This window comes from Pseudopipra pipra, chromosome 3 (assembly GCF_036250125.1).
Source record: "Pseudopipra pipra isolate bDixPip1 chromosome 3, bDixPip1.hap1, whole genome shotgun sequence".
Classification (NCBI taxonomy): Eukaryota; Metazoa; Chordata; class Aves; order Passeriformes; family Pipridae; genus Pseudopipra; species Pseudopipra pipra.
In genome coordinates this window covers 32,536,667-32,560,486 of record NC_087551.1, presented here as the reverse complement: position 1 = coordinate 32,560,486, position 23,820 = coordinate 32,536,667, and the positions used below count along the sequence as shown (strand labels likewise).

At 45.3% G+C, this 23,820-nt stretch overlaps 1 protein-coding gene across 8 annotated transcripts in view; it reads left to right on the top strand.

The window, feature by feature from the left end:
• The first annotated feature begins 2,993 nt into the window (after positions 1 to 2,993).
• TJAP1 (tight junction associated protein 1) overlaps positions 2,994 to 23,820 on the top strand; it is a 40,739-nt gene continuing 19,912 nt past the window's right edge. For 2 of the 8 annotated variants that reach the window (XM_064648521.1, XM_064648516.1), the window contains exon 1: positions 3,210 to 4,293. The gene's annotated coding sequence lies outside the window, so the exon portion shown is untranslated. The other 6 variants (XM_064648523.1, XM_064648517.1, XM_064648519.1 and 3 more) reach the window with 6 other exon arrangements.

Below are 23,820 nucleotides of genomic sequence, written 5' to 3'. Positions count from 1 at the left end.
TGTATTGCCAGAGAGGCTTTGAGAGAGATTCAAGAGGTTCAGGGATTCAAGCCTTGGGGGCAGGATATTGTGTCTGCTTGTTTTGCTGTGCAGTGCCCAGCACAATTACATCCCAACCATGATGGGTGCCTTTAGGCAGTCCCATAAGACAAACAGCACTTTGGGTTGGGATGGGTCAGCACAGTTCTGTTCTTCAGCCACTGATGCTGGGGATCCTGACAGCAAAGAGTTTGCTTGTGAAAAGACTCCAGGATTTTTTTGAGTATGGTATCTCAATTCAGCTTAAAATTAAGCCCCAACCCTCACTCTTATGTAGTGGTATGGACTGAATTATACACGTGTGTATGTTGTTAGCAACTGTTTTATTGGTGGGGTGTATTTTTCTGGTAGATGTATGCTCCAGGCATACTGGCAGGATGTATTTGGCTCTCCAATTCGGCATCCACAGACTTGTTTGACTGTCCCAGGCTGGCTGTGTTTCACTGATCTTATTGTTCCTGAAATGCTGTTAGTTTTGGGTGCTGAGTTCCTCTTGTGCTGGCATATCCCAGAGTGAAAATTCTGCCCAAAATAAGTCTCAAGTTTTTTGGTTTTGGTGGGCTCAGCCTCTGAGGGTTTCCCAGCTGAGGTCTATGGGGGAATCCTCTGTGCAGCTGGAGTTAGAGAAGCAGTGGAGGAGGCAAGTGTTTCCTAAGTATATCCCTTCAGCACTGCAGCATCCAAGCTGGAGAAAATGGGACTCGATGCAACTGCCTGGCAGGTGACAGCCTCCAAGGCAGCCACCAAGGGGTGGTCCAGCACCCACCATCTTCCCTGCTTGACCTGGTTTGGTGGGAAACTTGAGAGGACCAAGCCTGCACTGCCTTCTTCTGGTGGGGAGACATTAATTCTGGCATCTGCTTTTTCACTAGCCAAGACTGTAGGCACTTAAGAGGGATTTGTCCCTCCACAGGGTGGCACCTGCCCCTCCAGGGGTTCCTTTTATTCAGTTACAAGGGTCTATATAAAGTGCTGCTGGCTGGAAAGTATTTTGAAGAGATTCCTCTCTGCTCTCCACTAAGGGTTATAAATTCAGCTGTTATTTGAGAGAATCTCAAATGTACTTCCAGGACTGTTTGCTGAGGGCTTTACATCCGCCAGAGGCCCCTTAAAATAAAAGGATTATTGGGAGTCAAGTGTTAGATTACCTGGTGCTTGTTAATTGAACTTCAGAGGCTTTAGCGAGCAACTGGCTCTAGCAGGGAGCTACACTTTGGTATTAATGGTGTTATATAAATGAATATAATGTAACCTAACGTCATGCTTCCTCATCATGCCACATCTCTGGGCTCGGGGCAGTGGTGAGTCCAGCTCACAAGCATACCGGATATAGGGAAAGGCAGGATAGATGTATGTGGAGAGGGAGAAGGATTGGGAATCAAGGCCTTTGGGATCTGAGGAAAGAGTGTTTTTCAGTGCTCAGAGCAGGTGACTGGTGCTCAGCCAGCTCGAGTCCAGTTCCTGTCTCCCTTTGGCAGTCTGACCTTGGGATCTGATTTTGAGAAGAGCTGAGTTTAATGGAAGCAGTGAATGACAAGACCATCTGAAAATCCAACTCTTCTTCCTGCAGGGCTTATTTCACCTAGGCTTGCAAAAAGCTTGAAGATCCTACTCCGACAAGTCACCAAAAGAAAGCAAAGTACTCTCATGGTTGCTGCCATCGGTGCGCACCCACGGAAACCTGAACAGGCCACAACTGTGAAGGCTCCAAGGCAGCAAGGGCCGGTGGAAATGAGAAACCTCATCAGCTATGAAAATTTCATCAGCTGGTGCTGTGGAAGCAAGAATCTGGAAGTGCAGAGCAGATGGGCAGCCTGGATTCTTGGAGCCATTGTCCTTCTGCTTGTTATCCGACTCCGGCACAGGGAGGATTTGGAGAATTTATGGGGGCACAAGTACCGAAGGCTTTCTTGAAATATCCCTGGCTGACGTGTGGTGTGGTGCAGACGGCACTTGCTGGGTGCACAGCAGACGTTTCTGCACAATATTCCCAAGGTCATGGAATTGGGGTCCTGCTGAGCACCTGTCTTTTATTGTGTAAGAGAGGGAACCATTTGGGCAGAGTTTGCAATGCTGTGAGGCTGGTACTACCTGAATGCAAATCTGAAGGCTTTGCAAATGTTGCAGTACATTGAAGAACGTCAAACAAATACTATCAGGACTTTTTTTGACTGGACAAATTCCCTCTGGACTAGGTTCCATTATTTACTGTGTGTATAATCTATTCATGAGATGTTTGTGAAAGAAAGGATAGAAGCAGAGGTAAGTCTATGCACCAGTCATGAGAAGCAATGGAAGAAGTACCCAGCTGAGCTCAGAATGGAATAAATGGACTGATTTAATTTCAAAATTAAAATGCATTGACTTTTCAAAGTTCCAAGATTAGAAAAATATAGTGGAAGATTTTGCAAATAAATATTAAAGCACATTCCCAAATTGTGTCTGGGTTTGACTAGCTTTTGACAGGTACACACTGTCCTCAGCTCCTCTCCTTTAAGAAGAACATAATTGTCCTTGGGGGCTTTTGGGTAGATTTTTCCATTTACTACTCTCCTCCTCTCTCCCTCTCCTTCCCTGGCCCTACAGTCGGGGTTGTACTTCCCTATTGACAGGCTGGAATACGCCCCAGGCCGTCAGGGTGTTTCTCAGAACCTGGGCACATAGGAAGGGGCAGGAGCTGATCATGGACACTGGAACTCGGGGCATGTAGGAATGGGCAGGCGCTGATCCTGGGCCCTCGCCCTGACACTGGAAGGTTCTGTCCCTCCGCCCCCTCAAGGTGTTTCTCCCAACCGGGGTACGTGGGAAGGGGCAGGAGCTGGTCCTGGACCCTGCAGTTTGGGCAGCGGGCAGCGCCAGGATCCCACCCCGGCACCGCCGCGCGGCTCCCGCGCCCCCGCCCCTCGCGCTGCCAGGACTGCCCGACTCGCGCCCCGCCCGGCCCCGCCCCCCGCGCGTGCCGCCCGATGACGCAGGCGCGCCGCGGCGTGGGGATTCCGCCGGATTACCCGGCGTGCCCCGCAGCAAAATGGCGGCCTGAGGCGAGAGAGCGGGGCCGGGGCCGGGCGGGGGCAAAGTTTGGGGCGGGCCCGAGGCGGGGCCGATCCGGGGCCGAACAGGCCGCAAAGTCACTGGGACCCCCGGCAGAGCCGAGCCCAACCGGGTCAGAGCCGGGCTGGGGCTCCGGGGGCGGGGAGCGGCGAACGCGACCGGCTGGGGACCGAGCCCCGGGCGGGGATCCCTGCGCCCCCGGGCCGCTCCGGCCTTCCCGGGCGGGCTTCGGCCGGTGGGGTGGGGGGGCCTTCGTACCCACGTGTGTGGCGAGGAATTGTGCAGTGCCCCGAGGACAACGGGTCCGGGCGGGTCGCACCGCGGGCAGGGAGGGCTCAGCCCGGTGGGGCGGGGGCCGGGTGCAGGAGGGCGCTGAGGCAACAGCCTGGGACCCGGGGAAGGGACGGTCCCCGTGGGGAAGGGTGATAGTCACTTCCTCAGCCATCAGGGCATTAGGGAGCTCTCCCTCGCGGGGAGGGACCTGTGTCAGGGAGCAGCGCGGGCAGGGAAGCGGGACCTGGACCACGCAGGGTGTAGCCGTGTCTGGGTGATGGGGAATTAGGGGGCATGGGGGATGAGAAGGCAGTATCCTTGCTGGGAGCGCTGCTGGGGTAGGAACTGCAAAGTGGAACAAGTCTGGGCCAGCACGTATGTTAAAAGAACCAGAATATAACTGGCAGAGGCAGGGCTGGAAGGGAAGAATCAGCACTCCTCTGGTGTCAGGCTCAGCAGGGGTTAATGGGAAATTCTCTACCAGCCTGAACATTCTCTGTAGTGCAAGGGATGCTTCCTGCTGTAGGACTAGTAATCAACCTCTGGGAATGTGGAAAGACTTTAAAGGAATGCATGTGTACAGTAAATACTGAACTGCATCTAGCTCTAAGCTGGAGCACTCTACATGGAGCACAGCAAAACACTGAGTGCTGATACACAGATTTTTAGGTGGACAGGAGGTTGCACTGGTAGGTGTTGGGGTGTGCAAATGATGTGCGAGTCTGGCAAGGCTGAGAGTGACCTAGATCGGAGAGATGCCAGGTGGATGTTGTCCACTGAAAAGAATCATCCATCACATGTACATAGTTCTGTGCCAGTGAAAGCTTTTCAGAGGTATGCATCTCTGTTTTACAGATTCAGAGAAGGAACGGGGATAAAGGGCCTACATAAGATGAAGCAATGAATCCTTGCTGAAGCATCAGACAGCAGGTAAGAAAGCCAGAAATGAGTTGATGCTGAGTCAGACTGCGTGCTTTTGGTCCCACTACTCGAATTTTTTGATAATATGTGAACTGCATACCTGAAAAACTGTCCCTCTCTGGTGTTCTCTGCATCATAGTAGGCCTGTGTTGGCAGAATTGAGAGGCTGGGGTGTCAGTGAAATGGGAGTGACCCTGAGAAATTCAGTAAGAGTACCTGGGAAGAGAAGTTCAGTTAAAGTTGTAAGCCACTGCTCTTTACATGCCACCTGGAGAAGCAGCCTAAATCCTGCTCTGTTGGTGCCAAAGTAGCCATGCTCTCTATATAATCCAGAAGAGATCTGCCCAGCCGTAATCCAAATTAAATCCTTCCTGATGAACCTGCTTTTGCACAATAATTGCGATGTCAAAATTAGGTGGTTCCAGTCTGTTCTGTCAGGTTATTTCTTCCACCACATTGTTTTTTCCACCTGTATTGTAGCTGTTTCCCTGATGGGTGATGCAGATATACCACTGGCCTTTCTGTCCTCTCCCAAACTCACTGCTGAGATCCAGTTTAGAGGTGCAGTTGTTTGATACCCAGCAGTTGGTCTTTGGATCATACCTTTCAGTTACTTGTCAAGTCACATTTAATACAATTCCTTTCTCTTTTCTTCACCTTCTGGTGAATCACTGCAGAAAGCACATATATCTCAGCAGTGCGTGGCATACAGTGTGATTTAGCTTCTGGGTGTTAAATCTGCATTTAAGCTACCAGGTCTTAGCTGTGGTATCAGGAGCTTTTGGGTTTTCATTCCTTCCGAGGCACCCAGTGCTCTTGAAATCATGGGAATGCATTTTAGCAGGGCCAGCAGAGTTCCAAAGTGCAGCCCATGGCTATCTTCATCTTTAATATTAACAAGACATCGGGTCAGGAGGCAATGAGTTGCATGCCAAGACCTGTTGCCTCTTCAAACCAGCTTTCTGAACTAAAGATGACCTTGCATGCTTTTCCAGTCTGTTTCAAGTTGTTTGTTGGCTCCTGCTAAGTCACTTGCTTTGCAGCCAACAAACCTGAATTCTTATCTCCACCATCCACTCTAAATACAATCATGTGGTGTAGCATGTAGGGGAAATAGACTATAGCCTTGAAAGAGGTGTACTCCTCTGCAAGTCTGCCTGTTTTTTGTCCCAGAGCAGAACTAATCAAGTCAGATGCAATGAATGATTTTTGGTCAGCATGCTGGCCTGAATGGTACCAGAGCTGGCTTGGAGAAAGGGTTTGTGGCACCTGGTGTGGCCTATAAAACATCTTTAAAGAAGTGAAGAAGGCTGTTTGAACAGTAGCAAAATAAACAAGTTTTAGTAAAATGCAACTGTATTTTTTCGTGGTTGTTTGAAGTGGATTTGATGCTTGTGAGTCCTGAAGGCTGATTATTTTTCTGAAGGTCTGCTATGTTTTATGGAGGATTCACGGAAAACTAGACTCTCAGATTTCCATGTTTCACCATATCACAGTGTCATCCCAAGAAATAGTTCTGGAGGTTAGATCCTGGCGAAATAACCACGTCGTGTACTTGTTATCAAGGGCCTTGCATCTACAGCATGGAGTGACACCAATAATGTAGTGGTGGCTAATAACTCTTTGTCTTTCTTGTTGCTATGAGAAATACAACATGTAAGGGTCTCAAATGAGCCTGCATGTGATACAGATTGAGGGTAGGATTCCTACGCTGAAAAATGAGAGTCTGGCTTGACACCTTTTCAACTCATCTCTGCTTTTTTAACTGGGCTTGTTGAGAACTGGAATTGTCATAACAGAGCAGATTTTCTCAACTGTTAGACTCGGTTAATGCTTTGAGAGTAAATTTAAGGTCCTGAAGCTGGATATATTCATCTCCTTGCTTGAGGGCTTTGGTTGGGAAGATCTCTCCTTTCTGTGTGACACCCTGAGCTTTGGAGAGAATGAATGCCCACTGGCATTTATGCTAGCTGTGTGTGTTTCAAATCATCAGTTACTGGGTAAATACGATCCTCTCTGAAATTCATTTTACGCAGGACTGCAGAGGAACTATGTGTGTAATCTATGCAAACAGGGCTAATGCCTTAGGGCGTGAAATCTTCCATCCATCCTCTTTCCCTGCCAGTTCCCCTACCTGAGGGCTTTTCCTTAGATCTAGATTGGCTGGGTCTGTAACTGTAGTAGTAGAGTGTTACTTTTTAAAATTGAAGTATCTTTACAGCTCGTTGGAGGGGAAGGATGACACTGTGGTCAGAAGAACACCTAATTTCTGCAACATATTTGCTGTGTGAGTGTGTTCAGATCATTACTGTTTCTCGCTCTACTATCTTTGGTTGGAAAATGTGATTAATGCCCATCTTACTGGGGATTTGAGGATGAATCCGTTAGTGTATTGATGCTTGAATACTGTGGTGTTGAATGCTTTAGTAAAGCTTGGTGGACGTGAGATGAAAAAGATATTTCAGGCCATGACTTCAAAATGAAGCAGACCCCTGTGTGATCCACTGTCCTGTGTGGTGAAATAGCTGTGGAGTGCAAGTCAGACCCTGCCTTGTTTAAGGCATTTGGGCACTCTGAGACCTCACAGTTTTTCCTTTCCTATGAGCTTTTTGCTTGTTTTCTCTCACGTAACACCTTGTCTCACTGAATCTTTTTGATTTAAATTAATATTTTCTCTTTTTTGCTCCTTTGTTCCAGACTTGGAAACTGTTCTCTTCATTGTCAGGAAGTTGATGTATGGTTTTATGGCTCATATGCACAGACAGAGAGGGTCAAATGCAGCATCTTGTGGGCTGTTTCATATCTGGAATTACATGAGCCATCCTCTTGGGAGTGTCCTCCTGGGAGCTGTGCTTAGGAAGGAAATGATGGGGAAGGCCATGTAGGAGTGTGAGAATAGCATTGCAATGGTAGGAATGTAGAATAAGCATCACTTGGGTGGGCTCAGTTTTCCTCTGCTTTTCAACACTGCGGGGTGCCAAGCCTGAGGAAGACTTCTGTGCAGAGGTGAAGGAGCTGGAATGTGTTCTTCAGTTGAGGTGAATGCAATTCAGTGAAACTGATAGGCATCAAACTGAATAATGATTTTAAAGTATTTTCACATGATGTCTAATCTGTGGAAATTCACTACCACATAATAGCACTCAGGCTAAGAGCTGAGCAGGATTCAGAAAAGATCAAGCATTTATGAGTGGAAATGTTCAGACTTGCTTTAGCTAAAGAACTTGTTTTAGAAGGTATATTTTTTCAGACATAGCCCAATCTCTTAACAGTTAAAGATTTGAAGAAAGGGCAATGTGTTCCATAATTTTCCACTAAGGCTTCTCGCTCCATCTGCTAAACCACCTTTATGTATTGGCCTGTGTCAGGGGCAAGGTGTTGAATCACACTTATTTGCTGTGTTGGGTTGCTCACTGACCTTGCCTTTGTGATAACTGCATGAGGGAAAAAAATCAAAAGCCACCAGCCAAACAACAAATCCACAAAGCACTCCAGCTGCCCTGGTTAGACCTGGTGCTGGAGGATTTTAAGCTGATGAAGAGCAGGGTTCTGGGAAAGATAGTGCAGTCCATAGATGAGAGCTGTCTTACTGATGAATGTGAAGACATGTAGCTGTTGTCTCTTCATGCTGAGTGCTGAGGCAAAGTGCTTTCTGCTTCTTGCTTTTGCTCATAAAAGGGAAAAGAATGTGTGGAGTTTGACCTCTCCACGTTGCAGTCTTGTAGTGGACTTTGGAAGGTGGCTGGAAGGCAGGGCTTTAAGACTGTTCAGGTGAGTTCTAGTTAGTTGTAGCATAAGCCTCAATGTACTCAAGTCTGTGAAGACACAGTCTGTGTCCTCTGCTCATGTCCAATCTGTAGATCAGGAAAATCGTCAGTGCTGCTCGATCAAGTAGGTATACATTCAGTTTGATGCATAGGCCAATAAAGGTAATGGCACTGGCATGGAGATGTATATAAAAAGGTGTGGTTTTGTAACGTATGCCTAAATGCAAGGGGAACTCCTGAAGGAGAGAGTGTACGTGGAGATTTTCAGAGCTAGGAGCAGGTCGTGCAAAGCTGAAGATCCCTGTATGGATACTGTCCCTATGGGCTGTTCTGGGAACAACATGTGCTTTAGGGTGAAACTTAAACCTTTTGTGGCAGGCCTAACAGCTATGAGTAAAGGGTTAGTGATGTTCACAAAAGTTTTGTGCTGCTGAGAAAGTGAAATGGGTCAGGATTGGAAAGTAAGGTTTCCTGCAGGGGTTAGACTGGTTTTTAGGCACAGAGGATCTGACCAGCTGCTGGTGACAAGAGAGAACTGGTTTAAATTTTTGATTTCTAAGAATCAGCAAATTCAGAACTAGAAGTCCCACAGTGACTGCTCTGTGTTCAGTTGAGTTCTACATTTGTATTTTGTCTCTGTGCTAAAGCGGGCTTTGGCAATGTTGTAGGAGTCCTAACTGGATATTCTTACTCTTGTGTTTTAGGTCTCAGTTGTCCTCCTGCGTTAATGTAACACTCATGCACAAATGGATCTGAAATCAAAAGGGACAGATGAGGTGGTTTCTCTGACTATTGAGGAATTACATGTAGGCTCATAAAAAGCCTTAGGCAAGTTTTACTTTATAGCATTTGTTTCAGAAGACTAAGTTATTTTCCCAAGATAATAATTAGATAATCATTGTGGCTGTAAGTTTTTTGACCATTATTTTAGGATATGCTACTCACGGTAACTGGCATTTGTCTTGCCGCAGAAGCTTTCTACAGTTTCCAAAGATGCTTTGCTGCTCTGTCTCCTAAATCAGATTTCTTCCTGCAGCTTTGCTGTTCATTAGTGAGGACTCTGCTGCTGCCCAACAGAAAGGTTAAAAATATTCTAGGAAGATGACTTGAAATTCAGTGTATCTCACATAACTGAAAAGTGATTGCAGATAATCCTACTGGTTTTCTTGTGTATTTTTATGTATTATTTTTTCCTTATTGAGAACTCTTCCCCCTTCTCTTTTATCTGTGTGAGATCCATACCCAGTGTATTGTGGGAACATTCCTTTCAAATGAGGGAAAAGAAAATAAAGGAAAATGACAGGATATTTGTTTAAAATTAGAATTGTTTTAAGTGACCTTTCTTGAGAATGGACTTCAAGTTTACATCCTGCCTTTAAGTGCTTTTATTTTTCTGAGCAGAAAGTGTCTCCTGCACTAAAGTATGCAAAATATACTTACTTGCCTTCTATTATTTAATTTCTAAGCATTGCTTGCACTATGGTTATGTGAATACTGGGAAATGAAAACTTTGCTCAGAAGGGTTTTTGCAGGTAGCTGCATTTTGCTGGTGATACACTCTGATAGTAAATGTCTGTGTAGACAGTCAATCCAATTTCTTCTAGGACTAGCATGGAGTGTCATTTTTGGCAAATATCTCGTACCAGTTTGGATTGATTCCTGAAAGCAAATCACCCTCGCTGGGCTGCAGAATTTTGGTGGAGTCTACTTTATAAGTGTAGCCATTTTTCCTTGATTAGATGATGCCTTTGCAAACAGGATCCAGGTGTATCTGAAATGGCTATAACGGAATTCACTGTCATCGAGGCCCCAGCTGGATGGGGAGAGCTGTATTGCTGTGCAGCTCCAGAGATGATTTACTACCTGACTGACAACTTGCAATATAAACATTAGTCCAAGCATGATCTTGTCCCAAAACCCCGCCCACGCAGGGAGCCAGGAGTCTTCCTGCCACGCGCCATAAATCGTTTATGGTTTGCTCATGCCCGTACATTTGAAAAACAGCTGTGTACAGGGGATTAGCAGTTTGCAGAAGGCCCGTGCGGGGCTAAATTAGGATCTCTTGCTCTGGTGGCAAATGCCAGTATCAGAATAGCAGGAGTGCTTCCATGCGGTGGAAGGCAATTTACTCTGGGAGTGGGGGGTGGGTGCAGGGTATCCATGAGGGTACAGCAGCCAGGAGAGGTTTCGATTGCAGTGCTCCAGTTAGAGCTCAGATACCTGATTGATAGCTGCCCAGTACAGTGGGGGTTAAACAAGCCATTGTTAGCTGTGTGGTTTTTCAATTTTAGTTATTTATTTATTATTTCTATGTATTTTACACAAATATATAGGCACAAAATGTAAGCCTACCTCTTCTGTCTCCTAGGAGCTGAAGGGTGATAGAGTTTTTGGGTCTTTTTTTTACAGTGTAAAGAGCGGTTTCCCTTTTGCTAACCCACGATAGCAGAATCAAATTATATGCAAGGCCATCTGGGGCTTCACAACTAATTTTAAGCTTTTATAAGAAGTTTTACTGTGCTACTTGGATTTATTATAGCTTTGCAACTTTCAACTCCCAAAGTAAAACTATTTTTGTGCTGGCTGCGATAATTTAAATTACCTCCTGGAGATTCTAATGACTAACTTGTGTTTATGGTGAAAGCTCCCATTTATCCGAACCCTGAAAGCACAGCCTGTTTGGTAACTCTAAATGTATTGATGTTTTACATAGTGGTGAGGACATCAGAGCCTAAAGTCAGTTGGTGTCTTCAATTCTTTCTGTAATGAAGAGAATATGCAGATTTTGCTGTACGGATGAGACTGAACAGTACAGTTCAGAGATCTCCTATGTGCTGGCTGAAGGACCAGCTGCTGAGTAAAGCAGATATAAGTAGATCATTTTCAGCTGGGTTGGTTTCTCATTAACAAATCCTTTCTTGGGTGGGTTGGGTAAGAATCTGGGTGGAATGTGTCAGCAAGGTGCCCCCTTCTAGAGGCATCAGCTGAACACAAGTGCTTCCAGACGGTATCATGAACATCCATGGAGCCATAGGCAAGGCCAGTGGGCTCTGGGTAAAGCAGGTGATTTGTTTCTGAAACAACACAATTAGGACACTCTTTTGTTGAAGCTGCTGCACAGGCATCTCAAATAAGACCATTTTTCTGGAGCTTTCTGCTCTCCTCTGTTGTAGGTTTGGAGAGTAGCTAGAAGGGCTTGTCCTCAGCTTGTTTTAGTATTGGAGTTGCCTCCATTTTTCTTACTGCTTTTGGTGAAAGGTTGTACAGTCTGAATCTTTGTGCTTTGCGGAGGTGGAGGCCAGATAGCACCAAATATATTTGTGGCTGTTTGTGTGGGCATTTTGAGATTTGGAAAGGCACTTTGCTAATGAGCTGTAGGTCATTTCATGTCAGATTGGCTAAGTTTCCATCGGGTTGGTTCTTTGTTGCGGCAATGCATATGGACTGTGCATGTTTGGGGATCCCTGTTACCTATCTCGGATGGAGAGGGCTTTCCTCCTCTTTGCTGCCTTCTCTCTCCCCACAAGAAAAAATAATCACCTGGGGAACTGTTAACCTCCAGATTGAATTAGGTGTTTTGCTGTTACTTAGACTTTCCAGAGGTATACAGAGGTTAGAGGGGGGTGTGGGTATGTGATCGTATTTCAAGCTTTCCTTCCTTCTTGTTTTTGTTGCTGCACTTGGAATTCACCCTTCACTTTCCTTGGGAATTGGTGTGAAGGAATTACTGTCACTCGGAGCAAAGCTCAATCTGCTTGCCTCAAGGCCTTACCTCTCCAGATTAGGATTTTGCCTGATTTCCACAGGCAGCAGTTTGTTTATGAGCTCGCGTTACCTGAATCTTGTGGGGTAGGTCTGAAGGGTACCGGTATTAAGGGCAGTGGAAGTCTCAACTTAGACAGCTGGGATAGGGGAGAGAAGGAAGGAACAGAGTTAGCAGTACAGTTAACTCTTCCCCCCCCTTCCTTTCTTCTCTGTTTCCTCACCTGCCCAGCTGTGTAGTAGGTTAGCAGTACGTGTCTGTTCTTATTCTTATGAAAGTAGACTTTGTTCTCTGAAGACTGCTAATCATGCCCCATGGGGGTGTAATCAGTTATAAGGTATTTAATACAGTGCAGGCGGGAACAGGCTGCCTGGCCGGGCTGGCAGATTGCAACACTACAATTATAAAGGGCCCCTTTCCCCCACTCACCCGCCCACCAGTGGCAGGATGAGGGTACCTTGAAACAGTATTAAGTCTATGAAAAGTAAAGATGTAGTGGGGGAAGGGAAAGGAGAGGCTGAAGAGGCAGCTCCTATTCTGGGAAACAGGCAGACCTACATTCTGTGAGAGCTGCAGCCATTGCAGGTTGCACTGTTGAGACTTGTGGGAGTTTGGGCGCCGTCACCATCCAAGTGGATTGCACAGGGATGGCCTTTGGCAACATGTAGAGCAACAGGGGCTTCCGTCCTCTCTGAAATGGGTTTTCTTGTGGTGGCTGGGGTTGGAGAGGTATGGAGTGGTTAGAAGGGGAGAAGCCCTTTCTTCTGCGTGCAGTGATTTAGACACCTAATCTGTCTGAGTGCTTTTGTAAATCCTGCCAGGCTTCTATTTATATCTTTGGATATAAATCTATTGGTAAATTTGGTCTTCCATGCCTCTTTCTTCCAAGTACTGGAGCTACTGCTGCAGCTTACCTTACTGGCTTAGAAGGGAATAGGTAGCCCGAGACCCTGCATTTTAAGGGGCATAGGAAAGTCTACTGGACCTAGTCTGGTCTGTTGTTGTTACTTAATATCTTTCCCCTCCGTGAGGGCCTTGAAATGCACATGTAGGGTGTGGAGCAGCTGGGCCACAGCCTTATAAACCATCCCTGCTTCGTCAACTTGCTAGATGCATCTGCATGTTTCTCGAGTTTATGGCTACAATGACCTTTCCCCTTTCAGGTTCCCCAGAGGTTACAGTGTGTCAGCCCTTAGTTGGTGCTCTCTGAATTTCCTGACACTGTTCTGTGTCTGCTAGATTCGAGTTGGAAATATTCTCACAGCAGTGCTCCTGAGAGTGTTGGCTTTCCTGCTTGGTGCTGAGAGAGCACAGTGTCAGAGTTGGCCCTTAGCACTGGGCCATGGATTTTTAGGGGTTTTAGGAGTGAGACAGTGTTTAATTATATTGCACAAAGTAAGTACAGATTCAGAATGCGGGGGGTTCACAATACAGACTTGAGAATTCTGTTGACAGTTTCACCTCCTGAGGCATCATCATCTTTTTCCAATCAGAGTAACTTCATATTTGGGAACTGTGAATTCTTTGGAAAGCTTTGGGTTTTGTAGGAGTGCCACATAAAGGAGGAGTAGTGTTTTTTTCTGACTAGAGCATAGAGTCTGTTTGCAACTCTAAAACGGTGAGGTTCTGAGACGAGAGGTTACCTGATGTCTTGGATTTTTGTACATTGAGTTTTTCTTCTCTTAATCACTAAAGTGACCAGGTGTCAGTGCTGTATGGGGAGAATAGTGTACAGTGAAGATCAGGTTTGTGTCTATGGGCAGTGGACACAAGTTTTGACAGAAGGATTTTGGGGTAATGAGGAAATGCATGCATCTCAGAGAAGCTGCTTAAGGTAGAATGGTTTCCTGGATGGAATGGAAAAAGACCTGGATCCTTTCAAGCACTTCTGATGACCAAAGTCAGCTTCTTATTCAGCTCTGCCCCCTCAGTTCAACATGTCTCAGTGTTACATTTGCCCCTTGCCTTATAGGAAAAGTCAGGGACATTCCCAGGCTACTGCACAGAGTTGTTCCTGTCTTGGACTGTGGCTACTTTCCAGTCCTGGTGGCAACTGTCCTCCCTGTGGCTTGCATACCCAATTGAGAACTCTCCTGCCTGGCTCTGTTTCTCTTGCCCCGTGGCTCAAGAAGTCGTTTGGAGAACTTGGACTCTCTCACAAATGAGTTTGGGGCTGGGGCTGTTGTTGGGGTCCTGGCAGTGGCCGTGCAGGCACATGTGGTGAGGGAGCGCTGCGGGTATCAGAGGGGCGGGTGTGTGGGCTTGCTACTTGTTTTCCTTTGCTGCCTGGTGAGGAATGCAATGTGTTTGCCTTCCTTGGCCTGTGGTTGCAGCCACATTCCTGCAGTGGGAGTCAGCACGGCGGCGGGCGGCGTGCTGTTCATGCCCCGTGGCTACATGCTTTCAGCTCCACATCAAAGGTGTGTTTAGTGTGTAGCTTGTGCCATTCCTGGCCACACCTGGTGGCCTGCAGGCATGCAGGAGGTGGAGTCTAGCTGTGTTTGCAGATGGCATTCAGGGTTCAGACTTCTTGCTTGTGGAAAGGCTGGAGCTGAGTCCATGCTAAACAACCCCAGGAATGCAGCGGGAGAGCTGAGCAGTACAGTCACTCCAGGGGCATGTCCTAGCAGCAATGTTTCCTTTATAGCTGCAGCAAAATAACTCATGCCTGCTCCTCCAAAGGAACTGACTGTTTGCTTGGGTGTGTTGTACGGTTTAATTTACACCGATAAGGCCAATTAAGGTTGGCTCATCCCCCTGCAGCCTGTGCGCTCTTGACAATCAGTAGATGATTGAGTGGCTTGTGCCATCAAGCTCTGTGCAGTACAAACTGTGCGTGAGATGACTGCCTGGAGATGGAATGGCTCTGGGATTTGATCCGGGCAGGAGTGCTTCCCCCAGTCGATGGGCAAATGTTCTTATACTTCTGTGCTGCAGCTGAACTGCTCCAGCTTCTTCTGGAAAATCTTTCTTTTTCTGGCTGGAACCCCAAGAGCTGAGGACAGGAACCTTGGTGAAGGATGGCAGATCAGGATGCAGATGCATTATTTTGAGATCCTTGACATGGTGTGTATGAGAAATGGCCTTATGGTTTTCTATGCCCTTATCATGCAAAGCATCCTTGTCCTCTTTATACAAGTCTTTCCTCTGCCTGGTGCAGGGAAACGTTATCCCTTTTGGCAGTGTCAGTGTGGGCAGCCCATAGGCAAGGCTTATGGAAACAACAGCAGACCATCTTCTGTGTTCTGGATAAGCCCTGGGCTGTTCATCACCCTGTTTGCTTGGATCTTTTGGACTTGCAGGTTCCCTTTTGACAATGTCTAGTAGCCTGAAATTCTGTAATCTGCCAGTCATTTCCATATTAAAGTGAGTCTTCTGCAGAAGACTTTCCTATTGCCATCCTTAGACAGTAGCATGAATGAATGAATTGGCTCTCAGAAGGTCTCTGGCTTTATAGCATAGTTTTTGCTTTTTAGCTGTCAATACTGTCTCTGTGTGAGTCACTGCAGAGCTCCCCTTACCAGACTGGTCCATGCCATCCTCTCTCCAGAAGGATGTATCACTTTTCGAAGCAGAATCTCAATGACAGGTGATTAAAGGAATGTTACTTGTTGCAAGACTCTTAGCACTGTGAAACAGTTGGAAGTCATTCATATTGGGCTTTCTTCTCTTTTGATTTCATGTAAACTGTGCATTTTATTTTGAACTACTTACCACTGACTCCATATCTGACTATTAGGGCTTGGATGTTAATGAGAAAGTGGGCTGCCTGAATATTCATTTTCCTTCATCTGTTCTGCAGTTCCAAGCTGGACAATATGCCTTGTGGCTACAGGAGGTGTAGCAAAGTATAAGTAAGGCTAAAAATGGATCATGTGGAACATTACTGATAGAACATTTAAGTGTGTATAATCATTGTAATCACTGGGCATTTCAGCTTTGTCATATGGTATGGGCATGGCTGCAAAGATGAACGGACATCTTGTTTAGGATTACGTACTGCTTCTGCTGTCACCCACCAGTTGCCAGGAAAGGAGCGAGGGAGTCGAAATGAAATGGATGTGACATTGGCCAAGGAGGAAGTAGGGGTGATTCTTGGCCTTTTTCTATCCTGTCAGTGAGTTTTAATGTGTTGTGGAAAGTCACTTGTGGAGAGAAAGTTCCTTGGTTTAGCTTCCCTGCTGGCCTTCAAGACAGTGTAGGAGTCCAGGTCCCTCTGCTCCTGTGTCCAGCCTCAAACATCTCTCTCCCCGCAATGTGTTCCTTTGGCTAGAGCTGTAACCCTCCCAAGTAGCTAGATCTCCCCCTGGTGGAACAGACAGCAGAAGGCGCAGCTGCGGCTGTGCGGTAAAATTGGCAATTGGTCTCATCCTGGGGCACCTTGAGCTGGCAGCAGATGTGGTGGTTGTCCAGTTAAGACATTCCTTAGGCCACAGTCACAGATTCTGTAGAGCTGAGCTCGTGCAGCAGCATGAAGCTGAAGGCATGAGTGAACAGCTTGCTGTCGGTACTGAGCAAACACCTTATCTTTGCAACATCTGCCTGGCCATACTCTGGCATTCCTCCATGGTCTTTGCCCTTAGGTGAGCAGTGAGCTAGCACTGGGTTGTTGAGTCTGACACTTGACAAAAAAAAAAAAAAAGAAAAGGTACCTGGAATGTGATGGCTTGCTTTCTTTAGGATATCTGGGGTCGATTATCGAGCCCCTTTGAGGATAGGTCACTTGCAGCTTGACTCTTATTCCCAGCTTGCCCTCTGAAGAGCTGCATAGAGTTTACTTAAGGGGAGGGTCTACAGGAAGGAGCCCTTTGGAAGGGAAGAGCTTGTCTTTTTAGCGTTGCTTAAAAGGAGTGTTTTTCCTTAACCTTAATTTAATTCATGGGCTTATGCTATCCCAAAGGATAACGGCAGTGAAGGCATTTCAGTTTTACAAGAGCAATGCCAGGCAGGGGATGTAGAGCTAGTCTGGACAGGCTGACCTTGTGGTAAAACTCAAGTGCTGGGCCTTTGCTGCAATTGCCCCTTGAGACAACTGGTGCTAGTTACTAGCTCCAACTGAAGAACAGCACTGGTGCTAGCAATGATGACAGATGTGGAAGGATGTAGTTGATGAGAGCTCTGACTCTACCACAAGAGAGGCTGGGTCTGAGGGAAGAGCTGAAGAAACCCAGTTTGGTGTCAAGTGGGACACCTGTGGTTATTCCACCCTGCCAACAAAGGAGGGAGATGAACCTAGGAGGTACAATACAGCATGTGCAGAAGGACAAGCCCGTCACTGCTGGTGACAGGCAGCTTCCTTGTGTAGGGTAGGGGGTGGAGGTGTGGGTCCCCTCTGCTGTGGCTTGGGTCCTGCTATTTAAAGGACTGACTGGAGCCCAGGTGAGTAGGGAAAGAGGAGCCATAGTCAGTTGCGTGCTTTACACAGATCACCAGTGAAAGATGGATGGGTGGATCTGTTTGTTATTCCTAAGCTGGATTAAGCCATGTTACATTTCTGTGACTGAACTGTCAGAGTAAAATCTCTCAGTGGTGCTGAAGACTGAGAATCATTAAAAAAAAAAAGCTTATAAAAACCCAACAAAAAACCCCAAAGGAGGCAAACTGAGGCAAATTAACTATAGGGCCACACCACAAAAAAGAGAGATGCTGCAGGATTACGTGCTGCTTCAGGAGTCATGCTGCTCTGTTGTTTACAGAGTTGAGACAAGTTTTGTGCCTGTTCCTACCCTTGACTCGGGCTCTGAATCTGCTAGGCCCAAAACATGTTTTTGAAAGCCATCTCCTTGTTCTGCCACTGTATCCTGCTGAGATGACTACTGCCAGTGTGTAGGAGTGGGAGATCTAACACCCTGCGTTGTGCCTGGGTGCAGGGGCTGAGCGGAAGGCAATGGGGAATAATGTGGTCTCCAGAGTAGGCAATGACTGTGACTTGGGTTAAGGAGGAGGTGTCTGTACCTGGTAGGAATCCTGCTTTGTAAAGGAGTCAGTAGCAAAACCACTTGTAACCTCTGGGAAGGGAAAGGGGCAGGATGTAATCAGCTTTGGGAAAACACTGTGATGACCCCCTTTCTCTTTTATCCCTCTGGCTGGATAGGTTTATTCCTCTAACACCACTTCTGCTTCTCTCAGTGCTACACTGCTTTTCCCTGCCAGCTGATAACAAGCTATTGCTTATTGTAGGTGATGCAAGGTTCAGGCAGCTTGATTGAAGAAAGAGCCCCTGCTATCCTCACACTATGCTGGAGTCTCTTAATTTTACTTCATTATACCAACTACTGTCTGTATTCAGTGCTACAGAAATCATAAAATGTTTCTGTGCTAGATCTTCTCTGATGAATAGCACAGAGGATGGCTCAAGTTTCCATGGCAATGCTTCTGAATGTGCTTCTGTCACCAAAGAAAGAGGGACTTCTAGTTGATTAAGATTTGAGGGTTTTGTCTGAGAAAGGGGATGGTGGTGAAACTGCATGTTAGTTGTTTGCCTGCCTTTGGATAGTGCCTCTGGCTGATATATAACCTGGAGAAAGAGGAAGCTGACATTTGGCTGATGGCAGAGACGGACTGTGTCGTGCAAACTACAGCTGGACCCCTGTACATGCTTTACTATTCAGCTACAGATGCAGCTGCACAATCACCCAACAGTTAAGCCTGTACCATTCTCTGCCTCTCACATCTGACCATCTGCTAGGGAAAAGCTAATTACACCAAAACGATTCTTGCTAGGATTAAACCCCAGCAGCAGAAAAAATTGAGTATAGTACAAATATTGTTCTTCTGCTACTGGATCAGGGTTGCTGCTTTATTTGTACTTATAAAGAACTGCAGGCTATTCAACTCAATTGCTGTCAGGTAGGTGTTCAGCTCATGTGCAGTTTCCTTCTCTTTTCTGTCCCAGATCATTCTTGCTTTAGGTGCAAGAAATGTCTTGCTGAATGTTTGCGCAGTTCCTTTCTTATGACAGCTGAGTCTGATTTTCTTCAACTTGCAACTTAATGCAAAAACAGTGCACAAAGCTGTTTTTTTTTTTTCTCCTAGTGCCTCAATTTCTTTATTTATGGAGTGGAAATTGTTCCTACCTCCCTCATTGCATATAGTTATGGTGAGCATGAATCCTAGAATTGGTGTGGGGCCACATAACCTTATAATTGCACAAGCTACCAGTGTGAATCTGAGACTCAAGACTGAAGAGTTTATTCCAAAACTGTGCCTGCAGCCCTTTGAGAGTTGAAGTTTAAATCTTGTAAAATAGAAAACGTGGAAGTGTGATTCCCCTAGCAACTCCACTCTTCTGTGTACCTACAATCCATGTTGCCAGGTGATTGGGTTTCAAAACAGCTCTTTCAAAAAAAAAAAACCCCAACTTACAACTCTGGTTGATTTCAGGGCTGCTGATGGTACTCCACAGAGATGACAGCTCACCACATTGTTCAGAGTTGTGTCACAATTTAGTTTCTGAAGGCCAGTGAGGGATTTAGTTCCCTGCAGGGGGCTCTGAAAGGATTCTTGCTATTGTCCTTCTGTGCTGAACATGGAAAACTTGTACTGAAGTGGAAGTTAGTTCTGTACATGGTAGCTCAGAGGCAGCAGTAGAAGGTGGCCCTGAGGAGAGGTTGATGATTGCATTGCTGGCAGGGATGTGAGGAAGACTGTGGTAAGCTCAAAGACACCAGACTGAAAAACCAGGTAGAGGTGAAAGAGTACCAAAAGAATGAAGACAAATCTAGTCTTGATATTCAGGAGGAAGTTTTCAAATAGTTTTGAATAAGGAATGGAAAAAACACTAGTAATTTTAGAATTGTTGAAATTTAATTTTGACAAGCACGTTTCCTGGGGAAATGCTGTAGGAACTGAGGAGATGAGGGGTGATTTTAGTGTGGATTTATAGCATGTTAGGTCTGTGATCCCAGACTTGGTTTGTGTATGTGCTTACCCCACAGTTAGCAAGTGAACTTCATTTTTTGGTGGAAGAGGGTCAGTAGCAAGACCATGCCTGGGGGCAGTTAGATAACCGTGCTCTAACCCCACGTTCCAGTTTGCTCAGATAAACTGATGGTGAGCCATACCCTTAGGAATGAGCAAGTGGGGAACATTGTCTTCCCGGAACTGCTCCAGGTATGTTGGACATTAGTAAGCAAAAGCTGCGTGGGCGTATGGAAAGCAGGGTACAGCACAAGTATTTGTGATCGCTCTTCCTTTCTTGCTTGGGGAAAGTAGAGAAAATATTATGTTATGCTGGTCTGAACACTGTTACAATGTTTATTTGGCATAGGATTAATAAAACTTTCAAGACACATTAATGTCAATACCTTTAGTACCTTAATATACCTTGTGAGGTGTAGTTAGCTTATTTTGATTCTGAGAGAGAGGTGTCACACTGTTGTGGTTTTGTTTTTTTGTGGGTTTTTTGGAAGAAAAAAAAAACCAAACACAAAATCCAGAAAAACACACTTTGGAAGTAGAAAGGGGCAAAAAAGGGTTAATTTCAATATCGGTAAGGATTTTGCCATTGCAGGGAAATTGTACTGATTTAACTTAATCAGATTAGAAACAGCTGTGATTATATTAGTGCAGCATTCTTGTACAGGCATCCTTAATTTAGTTTGTGTCTTGTATCTATCTATTTAACTTGTTTCAATGTAAAGTGCTCTTAAACTGAATTAAGAACATTTGCCCAGGAGCGTTATACTGTTTTATGTTATTTTCTAAGTCAATTTAATTTAGTACAATGTATATGTAGACAAGACCTTGGGGAAAAAGCTGATCCTTTTTATTACTTGCTGAACAGTCTGTCATGTTTGGCTGCAACCATGTGATCATGGAATGAAAGAGCCTGTTGTGGTCCATGTTGGTGGAGGATGGGCAAACTGATCATTGCGAACATTTGTACAACTTGGTCATTCTTATCCATAAGCATTTGATTGAAGTAGATCACTCCTCCTTGTAAATTAGGCTTTTTCCTGTCTAGAACAGATGTGAGACCCCTGAGATGTTAAGTTTCTTCCTCGGATGGCCAATAAAAGTGCCTGCAGACTTGGTTAGTGTGCTGTTTAGACAGCAAAAGCAACATCTTAAAACTTTCACAGATTTTTAAAGTTCCAAAAGATGACTGAGCAAGTTTGAGCTGGACTTTTCTACAGCTAAGCAGAGCTTGAAATAAATTTTACCCAATTTTGATTCTGTTCACTGATTCTGTCTCCCCCCAGTATGTGCTGCCTGCTAGATATGGTGACTTACATCCATACAAAACTTATGGCAGAGGAAGGAGTACTGCAGATGTCAGTTCTCTTTCTTGTTGAAAAGGATAAATCTAGTCAATACATCTTGTGTTTTCTGCTTACGGGTAAAGGCTCTATGGGAACAAAACTGGCACGTGAATTACTATGCAAGAGTGGTCGTAGTGATAACATTTCAGCATAAAGCTGGCTGCTGTAAACAGCTGGTTTATTTTTTTACATTTGCTTTTGTCAGCACCTGCAAGCATCAGGGCTGGACTTAACGCCTCCTGAACATTGCAGATGCTCTGTAGGCTGGGTCACTGCAGAAACTTGTCCATCTGTCCTCTGTAAATAATGCAAATAATATGCTCTGCTCCATTGTCCTGCTGTGTAGATACTGCATAGTGTGTTAGCCATCTGTGTATCTCTGAGACTCTCAGACAGAGGGATGTTTTAGAGGGCAGATTGAGGGAAGCATATAGTTGAATGCTCCAGTAATGGAGTATTCTCTGGCATTACTATGTCTCTGCTAGAGGGACAACTTGGTGACATTCAGTCCCTGGCACTGAAGAACTGGAGACTGTAGTTTTCCCAGAACTTCTGAACCAAAGGCTGAAACAAGAGGAGTGGTGATATTAACTGCTGGGAGTTGTGTGAGACTTAGGGAATACTTAGAGGGGTTGAGAGTCTGCCTCTCAGTGGTTGAAAAATTCAAACTGTTTCTATCTTGTCCTTATTAAATGCATTTTGATTTTATGCTCTAGGAAGGTAATGTATGATTTTCCCCCTTTTCTTCCTCTCCTGCACAGCGCAGGAGATGACAAAGGTCTGGGAAGGGAATTCCTGCATGTTGATTTTCTACAGAAATCTACCGCTTTCACTTTCCTTCAAATGTTTTCTTGTAGCCATTCCCTTGTTTGTGTTTGAGAAAGTTTTAGGCCATGACTCCCAAATTTACCTCATGTGATCTATCAACTTTTTGCCAGATATATGTTGTTAGGGCATCAAGATTTGCTTTTTCTTTAAATATCTGAGCAATAATACTCCAGAATTCTTCCCATGGAAGATCTTAAAAGAAAGAACACAGTTACGAAGACAGTGGGGAAGGAGATAAAACCCAGAGCCCAAAGATGAAGAGACTCCGAAAGTTTGTAGCCTAAACTACCTTGTGAAGTTGAAAGGATCACTGAACAAACTAAAGAGATCAAGCTAACAGGATCACTGAACAAACTGAACAGGCTTCTGGTATGTCAGCGTTTCTGAATGAGAAGTTGTCATTAGCCCTCAACGTAGCTGTCCCTGCTAAAGGTAACTTGGTAAATGACCTTTGGCTGAGCTGGTTCTTGTACAATTTCAGGTGTAGCCCCTAAAGATGTTTTTATGCTTTTATATGCATTAGAAAGCTAGTGTTCATTTCCTGGTCAAAATCTCCCCGGGGTATTTTTATTCTCCATTAACATTCCTTCTGGGGATTGAATTCGGGTCCTTTGCTTCCTGCCCTTTTCCTGTTCAGATGTTAATCAGCTGTTGCATTCTATTCCAGTTACGTGTTAGCAATGTTAGTGTTTCTTGGGCAATGTTGACCTGTCCTGGCTTTTATAAAAGGGTTAGAAAAGCTAAGCTACTCTAAGCTTACCTTAGCAAAGACTAGATAATAAAATGCATAGTTAAGGGTATGGAGTGCAGTTGAATTAGGGGGACTGAGGTCTTTGGATTGTGGAAGGAGGGAACAGGACTGTAAGAAAAGTGTGATTCCGATAACTTTTAAGAGAATTCTGGATGGTGCAATGGATATGACAGATATGTGATATGTCCTGTGGGTATTTCCATTCAACAAGAACTATGTACAAGTGGAGTCCAGGGATTTCATTTTCTTTGGAAATGTTAGGTGTTAAGTAGAGCTTGTTACATGGACTGTTGTTCAATAGCTAGCCTGATCCCTTTTTCCTGTTAGCTCTTGGAATTGTTCCCATGCAGGCAACAGAGGTTTCTGCCTAACAGTCAAGGTTAATTGGTATGGAAAAGAAGGAATGAGCAATAATCCTTCTGAAACTCAATTTTAATCCAAGAGTCACTATAATGCTATTACTCAGATCTGAATCGTGAGCATTAACGTACAAGCAGAACTGTGATGTGAGTCTCTGCAGTAGGAGCTGTCATCCTTTTCTCTTAAAATGAGCTTCAAAGAAGCCAGCAGCAAAATGGAACTGAACATTCTGTTGAGATGCCTTCTCTGAATGAAAAGATCTCTCTTTTTAGATGTTAAAGTGCCCTTTGATAACCTTACAGTCCTTTCCCATTGTACCCGGCACCAGCAATCTACAGGTGCTTTTTTTAACTTCACATAGCTTGCTTTTCTGTCCTGGAGAGACATCCATTGATGCAGTTATTGCATCATCCATCTCATGGATTAGTTGTCTTGGTCAGGCTTACTGCAGTAGCTTCTCACAAAGTCTGGCTTGAGACTTGTGAAAGCTAAGGTTGCCTTTATCCATAAGCACAGGAAGATAGCTGGACAAGTCTCTCTTGCTTCTGCTTCTCCTGATGCTGGTGAGGAGACATTGTTGTCTCCTAAAGCAGGCTGGGCCAGTATCCTGTATTGGATATGCATGCAGAGTATAGATTGGCCCACAGAGTGTGAAAATTCTGGGTTAATTCTGGTGATAAGATATGTGGCACGGGACATTTGGGTTTTTTTACTTGTGGGTATTGCACTTGCAGGTTTTTGGAGTACACTGACTGTGATAGCCACTACAGAATCTTTCTGTAGTGTTGCATTAGAAACAAATGC